Genomic DNA, 17,008 nt, shown 5'->3' on the forward strand with positions numbered 1-17,008 from the left:
ATCACCGGTGATGAGACTTATTACCGGAACGATGAACCTCGGATGAAACCTCCGATGGACAGCAGGCCTAGCACACTTGGAAAATGAACAAGTGATTCATCCACGTGGCATGATACACTGCTGTGACAATTGCTGTTGGTGAGAATACCTCCCCTCCCCTCCCCCCCCCCCCCCCTTTCAGAGTGGCAAGAGACGCGTTGTGGTGGTTGGGCTAGCACAGGGGTCCCGGGCAAGCAAAATAATAAGGAGCAAATTGTCTTTAGAATTCGGTTGAGAGAAAGAAAAAAAAACGAACCCTCAGTGTTTCAAGAATCGCAACGCGCCACGTGGTGAATAGGAGACGGTGGTCCTGAAGTAAACAACGTCACGAAGGCAGTCCCCAAAGCACCGCACGTGGCTCCTGAGCTGCAAGTTACCAACCACTTGGCCAGCGCCACACAGGCACACCCCTGGGAAGTTGTACTCGCAACCCGTATCACAACTACCTACTCCCGTTAGGGGCCGTCCATAAATGACGTCACGCACCTAGGGGGGGGGGGGGTCAGACATTTGTGACGATGTGTGACGAGGGGGGGGGGGGGTTGAGAAATGTGACGTCACATCAAAATGCGCAACTTTAAATAAATATAGACAACGCGTTCTACTTAATTAAATAGACTTTTTACTAAATGTTTTTTTCTCCTACAACATCAGAATGCAGCGCCACATTAAATACGCACTACAATGACAATAGTTTAAAGCGATTTGAAGCATTTTTTTGTGGGGGGGGGGGGGGGGGCAGAGCTTTGTGACGTCATATTTGAGGGGGGGGTCTGACTTTTTGTGACGCCGTGTGACGACGGGGGGTGGGGGGGGTCAAAAATCGTCCAAAATCGCGTGACGTCATTTATGGCCGGCCCCTTAGGAGCATTAGCACGCGGGGCTCTTGAGGTAGTGTTTATAGCGGAGTGCAAGCTTCTGTTTGTACTGCCGCCCCCTGCGTTAGCGGGCAGGGTGGCTGTAACCGGGAGTTGAACCAGGCGAACCGGCGGCTCTGCGGTGAGCACAATTGGTCATCGGGTCGGACCAATCGCTGGTTGGGGTCACTGGGTCATCGAACGCATCCTTAAAATCAAGCAACAAAACCCAGGAAAGGGGGGGGGGGAGAAAAAAGGTTGGAGCCGGGCGCAAAACGTCGCCCGCGTGGAAACAAGCAGCAGCGGCGCTTTATCACGCGCGAGAGACTTGAGACCAACGTCTCTTAATGGAAATCGCTGGCGTCAATACGGCACTGCGTTCATCAGCCGTGGGAGGTGGGAGGTGGGAGGGGATGAGGATGAGGAAGGAGGAGGAGGAGGGGGGGATACAGGCACCTTTAAAGCGGGGGGGAGAGAGGTGGGTTGGGGGGGGGGACATTAATGCCGACCCGCATCAATTATGACTCCGCCTTAAAAGTCAACAGCCGTTTGCCTCATCAGCAGGGTGAGCGTGGCTCTGGTGAGCGCACGGCCCCCCCCCCCATTCAGGGTGCTTGGCGGGGGCTTTAAGAGAGACAAATCCCCCGACCTTGCTGACCCCACTCGGAGTCAATAGCTGCAACTCGCCCGTCACGTCCCGTTGCAGAAGTCATCAACTCGGCTCAAGCGGCAGCTGCCACGCATCTCAATTCCGCACCGAAGCGGCTCGCCATCGGCACCGGCCGGTAGCGTGACGACAACACCGGCGCCACGGTGGTGAGATGTTAACTACCTCGCCTGGTGCACAGGATGTCGTGGTTTCGATTCCAACCCCGACGCCTGCTGCTGTATATTTGGAGTTTGCGGTGTCTCTCTCTCTCTCCGTGGCCGTGTGGATTTTTCTCCGGGTCTTCCGATTATTGACCTCCTCGTTTGAAATTACGCCTTTAAAGTATTTGGCTGCAATACATTTCCACGTGATAAGCCGCTAAGTTGAGCAATCATTCGTTATAGCCAGGCGGCTTCTGGAAAAGAGCTAAACAGCTCGGATGGCCTTACCTGGTAAATTAATTGTATAGTTTAATGCATACAAAGGAAGCGTAATGAGCGTGGGGGCTGAGGGTGACTTGCCACCCCTTCCCCCCCGTGGCCAAAGCTACGAGTTGGGGTCCGCTTGACAACCACCATGAGATTTGTTTTCAACGACAGGTGTAAATAAACAACAACCCTCATGAAATGACGTGACTAGGCAAGAGGAGCCGCGGTATATAATAGCCTAGGCACGACCGTACGAAGAGACATATCAAATATCGAGGCCCCACCTGACCGATTTCCGCACCTCCTTGAGCTAATCGTGGAGTGAACTATGCCACTGGTTCCTTCGATGAACACTGCAGTTGGACCAGGAGTTGATCTTCACAGAGTCACAGATATTCCGTGCAAATCGGCCGAACGAGCCGTCACCACCGAATTACCGTACTCTGCGCATGAAAGGTGGACTGAGTTTATGTTTGATTGAGGTTGTGTATTTTTGAGTTCATGTATGGTTGAGGTTGTGTATGACTTTGGTTACGTTTTGCTGAGATTGTGACCTACTGGACATCCGTGAAAAAGAGCTTCACAGCTCATCGGATTCCTCCAGCATGAATAAATATTCTGATTCTGTGTATGATTGAGGTTGTGTATGACTGAGTTCATGCATGAGCAAGGTTGTGTATGATACCTCGATATGCGTATATTTGAGAAACAAAGTTTCGGTTTCAACAAATTTTGGATGTGTTACCATTACTTTACACAGAAAGCAAAAAAAAATCGAAAAATGATAAGAACATCGAAATAAATAAATAAGTGTGATTCTCCAATCTACAGTACTGTATAAATAATAATAACATTATTTGCCTTCACTATGTTTTTCTAACGTATAAGCAATTTTTGTATTTTAATATTGTACAGTATCAAATATGACATCATTATTATTTTCAAATAAAATTGTCTTTGTTTGGGTTTTTGTCCTTCCCCGCACCTCTGATAGGCACAGTTGACTACATACGGTGTGAAAAAAGTTCAACATACATGCAATATGAAAGTAATGCAGTGTCTATAGCACAAAATGGTCAATTACGAAGGCTGGGAACACATCCTCATCGTACTAATCTTAAAATGTATTCAATATTACGAAGTTTCAAGAAATGAACGAAACCTACTTAATATATCCATGTATTTTACTCCACTCACACGAACTTGGCTTAATCGTCGGTGGCTGAAACCCAGATTGGTGGTGCCGTTTCTCACTGCATGATACTGGCGTTACTATCACCTCCCAGAGCCAACCATCAACACACCTACATATATAGCCCTTGCCACCCCACTGCTGGATAAGAGGACTTTGCACGGCGCTTGTTGCTCGACAGCGCTGCACCGCGCAGGTCAGCGTGGGACGGCGGAGAGGGGAGAAGCTAAAGCCGGTCCAGATGTCGATCGCCAGTGACGTTAGCCGGGTTCCAAACTCAGCTCAACGGGGTTCCAAAGTGCAGCAGTGCCACCACCCCCTCCACCTCACCCGCGTGTATATTACCCAAGCTGTATGTGTACACGTGCACGGACACTTACAGTCTGTTAAGGCTATACGGGGGATCTTTGTCTTTTGGACACTGGCAGCTGGGTGGCGCGGTGGTAACGCTCGTATGCTCAAAGAAAGTTAGCGCCTGCGTTCAATTCCCAAGTCGGGCGCCCTTCCTGTGTGGATGTTTGTTAAATTCCACCCCCCCCTCCCAATGTTGGGCATGGGTTTCCTCTGCGCTCTCTAGTTTACTTCCCCTCCTAGAGCTAAAATAATACCCCCCCCCCCCCCGCGACAAAAAAACAATGACACTAGCAATGGGCAAAACATCCCAATGCCGGAAAAAAAAATCACGTGCAAATTGCACGTTTGAGATTACACACAGCAGCGGCATCGCCCCCCCCCCCGCACCGCCTTTGCCTCCCCCACCCTCCCCACAATTACGAAAAACAGGAGGCAGGACCCTCCTGAAAAGGCGTCCTGAGTGATGAGGCGTTCCTGGGTAAACAAGTTCCATCATCATGATCATCATCATGATCATCATCATCATCATAATGACGCTGAAATTTGCGCGCAGTTCAGCGTTACTCGCGCCGACACGAGGTCACGCGGCGCCGGTGCTTCGTGCGGCGCTTCTGCCTCCACCATGGCACACGGGACCATGCGAGACTGCCTCTAACTAAGCCGAGAGACACGATGCGTGCCCCCCACACGAATCACGCACCGTGCATCACTGGGCAGGCCCAATTTGCATTGGTGGCCCGTTGACGTTTTTTTTTTAAATCCACGCGATTATATAAATCCCACGCGTTGAGTCGCGTACACGGGGGCTGAGCGCCGATGCAAACACGACTTTGCCCAACTGCTAGGTACGCGACTGTATACAGATGCGCCGCTCCACGTTTATGTGGGGAAATGGAGTGGCTATTCATCCGCGGTGTTTCTAATAATGGTGAATAAGCAGACATGTTCATGCTCACCTCTGTTCACCATGCGGTTAAATTACAGTATGTATGTTTAACGCGTAGGCTTTCGCGACCAATATCATCTATAATACAGGTTCTTCTTTGTTAGATCGCGTAAATAAAAATGTCGTTAAACCCTCCACCACCCGACACAGCCAATTAGAAAGGTTTGTCACGTAAAAACAAAACCTAGTGTGTTTATAGATATACTCCATATCAGTGTAATTCACAATTTTTCAGAGGGAGGCCACTTTCGCCAATAAGACATCATCAGTGTGAGGGCCATCACACATTTGAAACCACTGGGAGTTTGACAGGAGCACGATGGGGGTGTTTTCACGTGTTGTGTTTATGTCGGGGGCCGCACGCCAGGGGCCGCACTAAAGGCCACCAGACACGGTCAGTGGCCCGCGAGGCCTTGCAATGAAGAACACTGCTCTACAGATGGGCACATCGCCTATTGTATACTTTTTTATGTAGTTTGAATGTAGCTTTGCTGACGAATGCATTCAGTTATTCTGGTTATTTGTGCACCACCGCCAACGCAGCAGCAGTCATTATTGTTGTGTACGACAGGATAAGCATCTGAGTGCAGCACAGAATGAGCAAATTAAAAGTTGGAAATAGAATGCAGACGTAACAAGATGCGTGTGCAGAGTGCAGGAGGATAGGGTAGGCAACTTGGAGGTAGTGATGGGTGGGACTCGTGTGTAGGGTGGAGGAGGATAGGGTAGGCAACTTGGAGGTAGAGATGGGTGGAACTCGTGTGTAGGGTGGAGGAGGAGGAGGGCAGGAGACCGAGACGGCAGTGGAGAGGCACTCAGAGGTCTGGGACCAAGGGGAAGAGAAGCCCCAAACCCAGACGGCGCTGATGAGACATCAAATCCAGACCTTGGCGATTGATTGTGCCACAACTGAGAGCCCAGGCAGGTGGAAAGAAGCGATGGCAAGGTGTGGGAAACATCAACGGCATTGACCATAACGAGTCCTCTGAAATGCTCATATTAGGTCACCACCTCTTCCGTTTTGAGACCTACTGCTTTACCCAGTGGGAAAGCATTTTGTTTTTAATGCAGCATTGCGTGTAAAACGGCAACCTAAATCGAGCACTTGAATTTCTTGAAGATCATGGCAACGCTTCTGACTGAAGCGTGTGTGTGTGTTTGTATACAGGCACAGATAATACAATCGATCCACTCATCCCTTCCCCACCTCCCCCTTATTCCATGTCTTTACAAGCTCTAGGGGAGAGTGCTATGAGTGAGCATCTATTACAGGAAGGCCATCAGCATTGCGCGGCTTGAAGGAATGGTGCGGTCAAAACCACACACGCACACTCACCCAGCCACCCACCTTCATCTTTCCAGGCGCAACGTTAATGACCATAGGTACAGTGGGGGAAAAAAGTATTTGATCCCCTGCTGATTCTGTACGTATGCCCACTGACAAAGAAATGATAAGTCTAAAATTTTAATGGTAGGTTTATTTGAACAGTGAGAGACAGAATAACAACAAAATCCAGAAAAACGCATGTCAAAAATGTAATAAATTTATTTGCATTTTAATGAGGTTAATAAGTATTTGACCCCCTCTCAATCAGAAAGATTTCTGGCTCCCAGGTGTCTTTCATACAGGTAACGAGCTGAGATTAGGAGCACACTCTTAAAGGGAGTGCTCCTAATCTCAGCTTGTTACCTGTATAAAATACACCTGTCTACAGAAGCAATCAATCAGATTCCAAACTCTCCACCATGGCCAAGACGAAAGAGCTCTCCAAGAATGTCAGGGACAAGATTGTAGACCTACACAAGGCTGGAATGGGCTACAAGACCATTGCCAAGCAGCTTGGTGAGAAGGTGACAACAGTTGGTGCGATTATTCGCAAATGGAAGAAACACAAAAGAACTGTCAATCTCCCTCAGCCTGGGGCTCCATGCAAGATCTCACCTCGTGGAGTTGCAATGATCATGAGAACGGTGAGGAATCAGCCCAGAACTACACGGGGGGATCTTGTCAATGATCTCAAGGCAGCTGGGACCATAGTCACCAAGAAAACAATTGGTAACACACCACGCCGTGAAGGACTGAAATCCTGCAGCGCCCGCAAGGTCCCCCTGCTCAAGAAAGCACATATACATGCCCGTCTGAAGTTTGCCAATTAACATCTGAATGATTCAGAGGACAACTGGGTGAAAGTGTTGTGGTCAGATGAGACCAAAGTGGAGCTCTTTGGCATCAACTCAACTCGCCGTGTTTGGAGGAGGAGGAATGCTGCCTATGACCCCAAGAACACCATCCCCGCCGTCAAACATGGAGGTGGAAACATTATGCTTTGGGGGTGTTTTTCTGCTAAGGGGACAGGACAACTTCACCGCATCAAAGGGACGATGGACGGGGCCATGTACCGTCAAATCTTGGGTGAGAACCTCCTTCCCTCAGCCAGGGCATTGAAAATGGGTCGTGGATGGGTATTCCAGCATGACAATGACCCAAAACACACGACCAAGGCAACAAAGGAGTGGCTCAAGAATAAGCACATTAAGGTCCTGGAGTGGCCTAGCCAGTCTCCAGACCTTAATCCCATAGAAAATCTATGGAGGGAGCTGAAGGTTCGAGTTGCCAAACGTCAGCCTCGAAACCTTAATGACTTGGAGAAGATCTGCAAAGAGGAGTGGGACAAAATCCCTCCTGAGATGTGTGCAAACCTGGTGGCCAACTACAAGAAACGTCTGACCTCTGTGATTGCCAACAAGAGTTTTGCCACCAAGCACTAAGTCATGTTTTGCAGAGGGGTCAAATGCGTATTTCCCTCATTAAAATGCAATTCATTTATAGCATTTTTGACATGCGTTTTTTCTGGATTTTGTTGTTGTTGTTTTTCTGTCTCTCACTGTTCAAATAAACCTACCATTAAAATTATAGACTGATAATTTATTTGTCAGTGGGCAAACGTACAAAATCAGCAAGGGATCAAATACTTTTTTCCCTCACTGTAGCACTGCGTTACAGTATTTTTTTGGCTGAGTAGACGTAACAGAGGCCAATGTTAGATTCAACATAAAAATTGATTATGGGCAGGAATCAAACGGGGAATATCGAGCAAGACTGTCCAAAGCGGTGGACGAACCAGGGCATGCATTACGTTAATCCAGGAAAATTGGGAGTTTGCATGTTCTCCCCGTGGTCACGTGGATTTGGCTGCTATAAATGTCCACATTATGATAAGTGACTTGTGGCCAGGTCGCTTCTAAAAAAAACTATATAGCTCAGTGGGCCTTACCTGGTAAAATAAAGAAAATATATATTTAGATTAATAATCAAACTTTGATTGTAGCAACATGTACATGTGCACCGTATTATGTAAACATTACAGTATTGCACTTGGTTTGTACATTCACGCGCATGTGTGTGGAGGGGTAGGATCGGTAGTGCAGCGATGATCGTGCTGCACTATGAACTTGAGTTCCATTCCCCGCTCACGGCCGACATCAGTGGGTGATTATCTGAACCGGTGTTGATCGTCTTATAGGTCAACTTAGCTTTAAATGAGCGCCGACCTGATGTGTTTAAACACCAGTATCAGGGAGACAAAGGCAGCTGGCCGTGGTGCTGGCCACCCACCCCCTCGTGTGCCGTGTCGGCCTTCATAGGGCGCTCGCGAACAGCACTTGGCCCCAACAGCCTGTTAATATTTTGCACACTGTGCTGTGATACTGGCGTCCTCTGTTAAACTCCTGCCCGTGTAGTAAAAGACCGCTGGCAAGTGGCAACTGCCGTAGTAGCTCTACAAAGCCGGCAACAATTATCTGGCGCTGGCTGTTAACGTCCCCACCGCCTGGCGAGAGAAAGGTGGCCCGGCACGTGCCTCCTTGTGGCCTTCCTCCGCAACTCCAAATTTTTTTCCACCCCCGCAGCTCCGATTAGCGCGGTTGGCTGCGTACAACGTGAAATAAGTTAAACATACAGTACATACATGCGTGTAGCAATAGTCGCAAGCAGTGCTCGCCCCCAACAAAGACAAAGATCCCCCGTATAGCCTTAACAGACTGTTGGGGCAAGTGCTGTTAGCGAGCAGCACCTATGAAGGCCGGAACGGCACACGAGGGGGTGGGTGGCCAGCACCACGCCCGGCCGCGTTTGTCTCCCGAGTGGCGATGTTTACACACCGCACCGAGTACTCATTGGAGGCTGAGTCGACCCAGGGGAGGTCCAGGGCCGGTTCAGATAATCGTCATTGGTGTTGGCCGAGCCGGAATAGAACTCTGGCCGCCTGGTTTGTAGCTTAGCGAGCTAAAAATGTTTCGTTTTAGTTGAAATCAGTTCAGTTGCCCTCTAAACAGTGAGTGTACAAGCCTCAAACGGGTGAATTGCGTCTGAGGCTTAACGTGTAATGCATCCTCCACCCTGCGTGGGCACTCAAGCTGTGTGATGATGGATATGGATGTAGCCCCATCCCTCAGTGAGTGTTGGTCTACGTGCGTGTAATTGATTAACAAGTGGCCATTCCACTGTATTGTTTACAATGCTCACAACTATTAAGTCTACTAACATGGCCCATTAATTGCAGGGAGCCTATAAACTAGGACACTCATTAATCTCGACTTTTGATCTTTATTACTGTAAGGCCTGGGGCGTTTCAGGACACACGCAGAGTTCAATCCCTACTACCGCCATTTCGTGTGACTTTATCTCAATGCTGAAAAATCTTGTGATTTTTCTTGTGAAAATCACAAGATTTTTCAGCATTGGGATGTTTGTTCAATATCAGTTACGTTGTACGCGTTTTTGTTGCTAGAGAACCCGGAGGTAATCCATGCAGGTAACAGGTGGAGGTGACAGGTGGAGAACATACAAACTCCACATGATAAGCCACTTTTCCGAGCTATCATTTGTAGCCATGTCGCTTCTGAAAAACAGCTATATAGCTCAGTGGGTTTTACTTGGTAAAATAAAATAAAAAAATATTGTGTAGTTTTAGTTGAAATCAGTTCAAGCCTCTCGTAAAACACGTGACTGAAGTGTGGCCACCTCTACTCAAACTCCCTCTCCACCGCCCTCTGTAAAAACAGACGCTACTTCGTGCAGCTCACTTCCACTTGCTCCTTCTCTCTTGCTCTCATCCATCCCCTTTCATCGTCATCATCACCACCCTCCCATCCCAGCCTTGTTGGCCCAGTAATTCCTTCTCTGCTGCCCATCTTTAAACCTTTAACCTACTCCATTCTAGTAGCGCGTTGCGGATAAAAATGGTTGTATGCACACAAAAGTTGGGCCCTCTTACGCACGGGGGCATTATCACAGCTCACGTGCGAAATGCGCCTTTACATTTGCTCGCTCGCTGCATCTCGCGCGGTCAATTTCAGCAAGTGCTTCACCGTGGTGTTTGAGTAAATCCATCCGTGTTTATACAGGGCACTTTGCGTCAATTAAAGACGTCGCACACGCGCGCGGCACCATAAAATTACGTTCACACGAACGCCCAACAACTCAGAATGCCCACGCCAACAAGCCGCTGAAGTTTGACACAACCGAGCAACACACGTGCCATCGGGCAACGTGTCTTTACAACGAATCTGTAACGTATATTTCTGCAACCCTTGAGTCACGTTGCAGAGTCACGCGGCAAGACTTCTCTGTCGCGCAGTCACGCGATTTCGACAGGCGCGGCGGTTACACGAGAAGCAAAAAAAAAACACCCGGCACGTTCCACGTGACGAATGCACGGACGGCAACAAGACGCCTCCCGCTCACGCCGTGCGTGTGCGAGCGGAGTTGTGCTGTATTCAACGTCTCCCGTTTAATCCAGGGGCAGATTAAAACAAAAGCGGCAGCTTGCTTCCTGGCGGCTGGAGTGCTCGGCTACATCGCTCCGTTGTAATCCAGTCGCTCTGCCTTGTGGGTGAGCGAGCCGTTGCATTAGGGTTGGGCGGGCGGCGGGGAGGTTGAATGAAATGAATATAATTTTAACAAAACCGCGCGAGCGGTAACGTTTCTGGATCCACACTTTCGACTTCGTGGCGAGCGTGGGTGCGGGTTGGACACGCTATGAACATTTCAATGACGGCTTTAATTCGAGCGGCTGAAAAAAATGTGTCGTGGTCATAACATCGTTTTTTTTTTCATCCCCATTTATATTTCAAGCATGAAGCCTTGCGCACAGTTACCCAGTTGGCTTAAGACATTTTCCAGCAACCATAAAAATAATATATGAAGGATGTAATTCAAGTCCATTTTTCTTCATTACATCGTGTAACCTTTGAAAAGTGTAACTTACCGTTTTACTTCTCTCTCCCCCTCTTTTAAGAAATCAAACAGCTGAAGCGTTACATTTCAGATTTTACACATTCAACTCAACAAAAAAAACCGTTTAAAAAAACTACACGGCTAAATTATCCACACACACACGCATCGGTGTCGGCGCATCCTATTTGTATTATTCGCAGCCAGCTCACTGGTTGCATATGGAAAGCCACGTCCAAGGCCACCGTCGTTGGCACACAATGACAGACGTGTGGCTTCATCACAATGAACGAGTCCAGAATTAGAATTTCCCCTTATACACGAACCGTGGGGTAAATGGGCATCTCATCTCTCATGGCAATCACTCATGTGGCAGTGGTGGGAAATTCCACAATTTTTCCGTCAATGCCGCAGTTGGTTTCATTCGCCGACCACAGACACAGACTCCCCACAAACGTCGCGCTCATTTCGTTGGCCCTGGAGCAGGGATAACGGGGCGAGCCGAGACCACACAGGGATCTGAACTGGTGCATTTTCTGCTTATGAGTCAGAGTGTTCTGCCACAGTACCCCAGCTGCCAAATCGAGTTACTTCACCATTTGTCACTGTTATAGAGTGTTAAGTGAGAACGTGAATCATCTCCGTCAAACGGCAGATAGCGTGGGTTTTTTTTTAACCCTCAACCCAAGAAAGGACTCCTCAAGCAAGTTAATAACAGAAATAGTTTTGGTCTGTGTTGGTGATGTCACAGCAACGCGACAATTAAACACTCTCACTCGTTCTGGTTTTGATGACTTGGCCGCATTGTCTTTTGACACAAATGTAGGAGGCACTGATCCTGAAATAGGAGCCTCGTTCTGAGAACTCCATCGAACAAAAAAATTAATTTCAAAATCCAATTAGAAAATTAGAAATTAAAATCCATTTTAAACATTTTTGTTAATGACCTTGGAGGCTCTTAAAAACTCATTGCCTCCGACTATTTTGAAATGAGCATCAGTCTTGATTTCTGCTGAACAGAAAATCACAAAGCCACCCTCATGTAAGCCTTTTAATTGCAACCAATTCGGCCGAACATTCCCGTCCCATAATTGTGGTGTGAAATGTCACGGAGCCGACGTCTCATCCGCCGACGGTGTTACAGCACAATGCAAATAACACTTCCAGCCAGCGCATGCCGCAAGCTGTACGATAATGGCGCTCGGTGCTCGGTGATAACGCTGGTTCCAAAAAATAGAAAAATAATCCACGGCGGGACCGCTTAAGTTTGCCCATGCAGTGCAAATAAAAAAAAATCACGGGACTATTTAAATTTGTGGCGAGATGCAGGGCTAACGAGAGGCTGTGATTACACCAATTAACGCGGCACCCACCCACCATTTTTTTTTAACGTGCCGTCACGCTTGATGGATTTTTAAGAAACACTTTCATTACCGCTCGCACGGCAGGCATGCAAAGATGCCGCACTGCAATTACACCACGGAGGATTTCTGGCGGATTTTCGTATAATCCTTACACCAGTGCGGGCGGAAGAGGTTTAGCACGTCTTATTTAAGCATTTATTTATTTATTTGCGGTTACCAAAATAAAATAAATTGCGCGCGCTGGAACCTGACAAATCTATCTGCCGCCTGTCGCGTCGGCAGAGAACCCTGCTTTGGGTGTCTTTGCAGCTCAGCTGGAGTGGAAGCTAATTACTAAAGCTGGTGTGTCAGAGCCCCACTGTTTGACAAATTAACCAGCGTGTGTGCGCGCCCGTCCGCCCGTCCGCCCGCCCGCCCGCCCGCGAAAAAAGAGACCGAATGATGCGTAGAGAAAGATATTGGGCGGGGGGGTGAAAACATTCTCTTGCACCTGCTGCGGGCATTATGAGATTCGCCGGAGCAGCGGTTTGAAACGACCCAGGATTGATTGAACACGCTGCACCCTAACCTTGCTGTCCCACCACCGTCCCCCCACCCCCCCCCCCCAACAAATACGTGAAAAAAGAAAACTCGCGAGCCGCGTTTACACCGTACGGGACACCTTCGGGTTTAGTTTCTGAGGCCGGCACCCCCTGCTTTGGAACTGGACGGAGGGCTGTGTCCGTGCGGTTCAGGGACGCCGGCGATATTTAAATGCGCGATTGGGTGCCGGCCGCGGTGGCGAGATGTTAACTACCTCGTCTGGTATAGAGGGGGTCGTGGATTAGATCCCAACCATGATGTCTGCTGTATATTTGGAGTTTGCGTATCTCTCTCCCCGTGGTTGCATCGATTTTTCTCGGGGTCGTCCAGTTTTTCCCTCCACATTTAGAAACACGCGTTTAGAGTATTTGGCTGCTATACATACCCACGTGACAAGCCACTTCGTTGGGCTATGATTTGCGGTAGCCAGGTCGCTTCTGAAAAAAGAGCCATCTTGCTCAGTGGGCCTTACCTGGTAATATAAAATAAAAAAAGTGTTTAGCTCGTTCTTCACGCCCGTTCACAGGCACACTTCAAACGGCATCACGTCAGTGCCGGGGGAGGTCTCCGTTCTTGAATAGCAGGAGGTCGACCCGTTTTTTTTTGCCCAATTTGTCGGGAGGTTCAACAACACTGAGAAATTAATTTGCATGCTCGTCCACATGGAGACGCACCGAGGCTGTAACTGATATAGACTCAGCAAGCAGCACAACAGCGTGTACATTGTCGTCGTTGTTGTTGTTGTTGAGATAAGTACCTGCTATTTCGTCCCGCGTAATACGTTTTCCAGTGTAATATATTTCCTCTCGTAATTTTGGACTCGGCACATGCAAATCAACCGGATAAAAAGGGAGCAAACTGCAGCGATGGAATTGCCAACAGATGACACCAAGGGCCTAATCATGTCCTTTAATGGTCGATCTTGCACAGTTTTTAACACATTTGCCTTGCTGTGCATTGGGTAAACTATGTACACTTCAGCATTGTTTTGCAGTGACTGCTTTCAAGGTTTTTTTTTTACGCCAGTGATGGCCCATTGCGTTATACAGCTCTTTTTTTCAGAAGAGAGCCTGGCCACAAATGATAGCTCAAAGAAGTGGCTTATCACGTGGAAATGTAGAGCGGCCAAATACTCTTCGCGCGTGATGTCGATTCTGAATGTGGAGGGGAAAAACCGGAGGACCCGGCGAAAAATCCACGCGACCGCGGGGACAGATACATGCAAACTCCAAATATACAGCAGGCGTCAGGGTCGGGATCAAAATCACGACCGCCTGCGTACCCGGTGAGGTAGTTAACATCTCGCCACCACGGGGCTGATTAGAGTAGCTCACTACCCATCACAACCGTGGTTAAACGCCAAGTGTCTCAAATCTGGATTTGAACCCAGGGTTGTAGCAGTGCCGGTTCACTTGCCCTTTCTGGACACGTGTGCCACCTTGGCCTCGCCAAGACAACCCGGCCACTCTCTTGCCTCCGCAACTTTTCACGGCAGCCTCACTTGCGGGGTTTGCAAGGTGTTACGCAGATCGCTCAATGCAATTTGTGAATAGCTGTTGACACGGGGCCTCCGTTATGTATTCATGAGATAAGGGGGAAATCCGAAGCGCTTACAGATCAAAACGCGTGCTAAATTAAAACGAAGTGTGGTAAAAGGTCGTACAGCCGGCTAACCAAGCACGCGTCTCGTTCACGTTTGCCATGAGCGAGCGCGCCTTTGGAGGGCATCGCTGCACGCAAAAGGCGGCGGGGGGGTGGGCAACACTGAACCGTGCCAGCGCACTTTCGCCTCTCAGTTGCCCCGTGAATTCATTCATTCAGTCAGCGCACGCCACGAACCCGCGCCGGGGTGACTCGTTCCACGGGCAGAGTTAACCTGCTGTGGGGGGCGGTCAGGCTTGTATCGTATCTTTACTCGTAAGCGACCCCTAAAAGGAACAACTGGCGCGATTATGCCAATAAATAGGGCGACAGAGAGAGGTTAAGTGAACGTGCCTCGCCCGTCATTTCGTAATGGAGGTGCGGGGGGGGGGAGGAGGAAGAGGGCACTCCTATCCACAAACACGCGATCGGAATCTGCGGCTGCGTGTCTTCCCTCCCTGCCTCGCGCACAAATAGGATGGAGCGCGCACAATGAGAATGACACGGGGAGTTTAAACTCCCCGAAGCTGCCGCTGTGTGGACGAGGGAGGGAGGGAGGCAGGGTTGCAGTGAATAGCCTCTGTGACGATGAGGAAATTGCTTCACTTCTTGTTCAACGCAAAGCGGGCAGGTTTTATTGATGATCCAGCCCTGATTCACTCCATTCACTCGCTCGCCAGCGGCGGTCAGGCGACGCCTTATCTCTTCTATCGCTGCTACAACTGCCGTGGTTGCTGTTCCCGTGAACTTCACTCATCACACTGCAGGTCACAATAACACACTCATTCACTCACCACACTGCAGGTTACAACAACACACCCACCCACTCACTCACCCATCCAATCAGACACTCACCTCACCCACTCACCGAATCACGCACTCGCCCACTCACTCACTCACATACTTACCCAATCAATCACACACTCACTATACACTGCAGATTGCAACAACACACTCACTCACCCACCCACTCACCCAATCACACACTCACTCACCCACTCACCACACTGTAGGCTCCAACAATATACTCACCCGTTCACACCCTCATCCAATACCAACACCCGCCATTCGCCACTAAGTGACGGTGATGTCACCACGGCGCCTGTGCCAGGCTGGGTGCACTTTGAGGCCACGTGAAGTGTCGAAGGCTCACTGACAGGAGGTCACGGGATTGACCCAGCAGGTGCCATGGGTCTGCTGACTGAGATGACCGGTAGATGCACCAGCTGTACCAACTTGCTGAATTTTAGACACCCGGCGCTCCGCTCGTTGTTGTGCGTGTCGATCATCTTCCCTCCGTTGTTGCTGGAGGGCGACTGCCTCCAACTGCTCAGTAGCAGCGTCCTTCACGAGCCTCCTCTACACTCGCTCACCCACTCGCTCACCCACTCACTCGCCCACTCACTCGCCCACCCACTCGCTCACCCACTCACTCACCCACTCACTCACCCACTCGCTCACCCACTCACCCACTCGCTCACCCACTTACCTACTCACCCACTCACTCACTCGCTCACCCACTCACTCGCTCACCCACTTGCTCACCCACTCGCTCACCCACTCGCTCACCCACTCGCTCACCCACCCACTCACCACACTGCAGGTCACAAACGCATCTCTTTCTGCTTTATTCCTCGCACTGCTCCACTTTGGGAATTTTTTTCCCATCGTCTCTCGTGCCAAATTTTCGTAACCGTGCTCACTCCCAGAAACCTGTCCACTCTTTATCTGTTTACACCTTACATGGTGCTGTTTGTTACTGACCACTTAGCGTTTTTGGCCCTTCTTAGCCGGGGGGGGGGGGGGGGGGGGCTCAGCAAAATTGGCGTTTAACAAAGAAACATTTTGGGCTCTGTTTTCGATGCCCCAATCGGATGGGCCGTCACCATTTCTGAACTGGTTAACATTTTTAATTACCTTCACGTGCCAAACAACGTTTGAGTCCAAAAAAAGTGTAAATGCGGGAAAACGAGCACGTCAGCAAACCTGGCTGAATCGCAAGGGACCAGTGGCAGGCAACGTGAATGGATCTCACCGCAAAGGCCAAATCACAGCACACAAGCTGTCTCGCGACGGGGGCAAAGGCGCAGCCCTGCAAATGCTCGCGCCACTGCGGGCGGAAAAGGGCGTTCCGCTCGAGCGAACTCCAGAGGGCACTGGGTTAACTCTTTCATCCGTGACCAGACGTGTTGGAATACCAATACCCGCCTTTCGTCACTAAGTGACGGTGATGTCACCAAGGTGCCTGTGCCAGGCCAGGTGCACTTTGAGGCCACGTGAAGAGTCGAAGGCTCACTTACAGGAGGTCACGGGACAAGACCAGGTGCCATGGTTTGGCTAACTGAGATGACTGGCAGTTGCACCAGCTGTACCCCCGACTGCGCCATCTTTCTGCATTTTAGCTGAGGGGCGTCGCTCCTCTGTCCTCAGTTGTTGTTGTTGGAGGGCGACTGCCTCCAACTGACCAGTAGCATCCTTCACGAGCCTCCTCCATAGAGGCCGATCTTGACACCGCTGGTACCAGTCTAATCGAGTAGTCCGGTAAGTAATTAAATTACTGGGACTTATAAAACACGAAAGAACGGGATGGCATTTCCTTCTATAACGTTTATTAATTAGTCATGAAAAAAATATTCTTTGGAAAATGATGGTGACGCGGGGACTTGTCTCCATGTTGTACCTGTCTCACAAACGATCGCCGTGGTCTCCGAGGGACCCACG

The 17,008-nt window shown here is 49.6% G+C and overlaps 1 protein-coding gene across 2 annotated transcripts in view; it reads right to left on the bottom strand.

The window, feature by feature from the left end:
* Window positions 1-17,008, bottom strand: part of LOC116952930 (mannosyl-oligosaccharide 1,2-alpha-mannosidase IA-like) — a 443,203-nt gene that overhangs the window by 300,278 nt on the left and 125,917 nt on the right. The gene's annotated exons all lie outside the window — the stretch shown is intronic.

The sequence above is a fragment of the Petromyzon marinus genome, chromosome 49 (genome assembly GCF_048934315.1).
Source record: "Petromyzon marinus isolate PM22_M1 ecotype Great Lakes invasive population chromosome 49, UKy_Petmar_22M1.pri1.0, whole genome shotgun sequence".
Classification (NCBI taxonomy): Eukaryota; Metazoa; Chordata; class Hyperoartia; order Petromyzontiformes; family Petromyzontidae; genus Petromyzon; species Petromyzon marinus.